The sequence below is a fragment of the Chrysochloris asiatica genome, unplaced genomic scaffold (genome assembly GCF_000296735.1).
Source record: "Chrysochloris asiatica unplaced genomic scaffold, ChrAsi1.0 scaffold00118, whole genome shotgun sequence".
Taxonomy (NCBI): domain Eukaryota; kingdom Metazoa; phylum Chordata; class Mammalia; order Afrosoricida; family Chrysochloridae; genus Chrysochloris; species Chrysochloris asiatica.
The window spans coordinates 469153-470662 of record NW_006408636.1 but is presented as its reverse complement, the minus strand read 5'-3'; the positions used below and the strand labels follow the sequence as shown (position 1 = coordinate 470662).

The following is a 1510-nucleotide window of genomic DNA, read 5'->3' as shown; positions in this document are numbered from 1 at the left end:
ACAACTTCAGAATAAATAGCTTCTTTGAAACCGTAGTAACACTTAAATACAGTTAAGACTTGAATGCAGAAATTTGGTTTGTTGGAAAGCTAATTAAATTTCCAACTTGCTTAAATAGAATTACAAAAATGAAAAATTGTGTTTTTTTTTTCACGGAGATACTGTCCACTGGAATCACCACCACTGGACAGCTGTTAGAGTATTTAGAGTCCTGAAACAATAAGGAATCCAGGTATCCTTTATACAGTCTTCTGTTATCTTTTCTTCCCAATCAGATATTTGTGGATGTGTGGGATGACACCACCACCAGCAACTGTAGCCTTGATAAGGGAGTCCAACTCTTCATCTCCTGGAATAGCAAGTGGCAAGTGACAACAGGTAATACGCTTTACCTTTAAGTCTTTTGATGCATTTCCTGCCAGTACAGGAACCTCAGACAACCTCCAGGATGGCTGCGCTGTATACAGCGGCAGTCACGCCCACACACCAGTGGCTGGATCGCCAAGATTTCAGGTGTTGATGAATATGTCCCACCAGGAACTGTAAGTCGGCTCTCTGAGAGCAGAAACCACCTTTGTCTTTGCCTTTCCCGAGCCCTTCCCGCCTTACTGCCAGACATTTTGAATTCCGCTGAAGCTCAAACAAGCAAGGTTAGAGAAAAGACTAGTCAAACACCCAACCAGATCCCACCTGCTACTCTGTTGCACTGGGATTAAAACTGCCTGTTATTATCATTTTGATTTCCTTTGGTTCCCTTGTGACATCGCCCATGTGGTCTCTAATGCTTGTTATTTGTGTCTTGTCCCTCTTTTCTTTGTTAGGTTTGCCAATGGTTTGTAAATTTTATTAATCCTTTCAAAGAACCAGCTTCTTTTCCAGTTGATTCTTTCTACAGTTTTTCTGTTTTCTATCTCATTTCTTTCTGCTCTGATATTTATTATTTCTTTTCTTTTAGTGACTGTAGGTTCCCTCTGTTGGTCTGTTTCTAATTGCTGAAGATGCTGTGATAATGTGTTAATTTTGATTATTTCTTCTTTTTGGATATGCGCATGTATCACAATAAATTGGCCTCTCAGCACTGCTTTTGCCATGACTCAAGGATTTCGGTATGCTGTTTTTTCGTTTCTAGGACCTTCCTGAATTTATGTTTAATTTCTTCTATTATCCAGTCACTCTCCAACAGGGTGTTATTCAGTTTTCATTTATTAAACTTTATTTCCTTGGTCTTATTGTTGATTTGCAGTTTTATGATATTGTAAAGGTTGGTCTGAAAAGATGCTTTATAGTATTTGATGTTTGTAAATTTATGGAGGCTTGCTTTGTGACCTAACACATGGCCAATTCTGGAGAACGTTCCATGTGCAACGGAAAAGAATGTGTATTGTGCTGTTGTTGGACTAAATGCTCTATACACATCTATGAGGTCAAGTTGGTTGATTGTGCTGTTTAGTTCCTATGTAGCTTTGTCAAGTTTCTTTCTGGTTGTTCAATCCCTTTTTGAAAGTGGCAT

At 38.8% G+C, this 1510-nt stretch overlaps 1 pseudogene; it reads right to left on the bottom strand.

The window, feature by feature from the left end:
- Positions 1 to 239: 239 nt before the first annotated feature.
- LOC102812426 overlaps positions 240 to 1510 on the bottom strand; it is a 2454-nt pseudogene continuing 1183 nt past the window's right edge.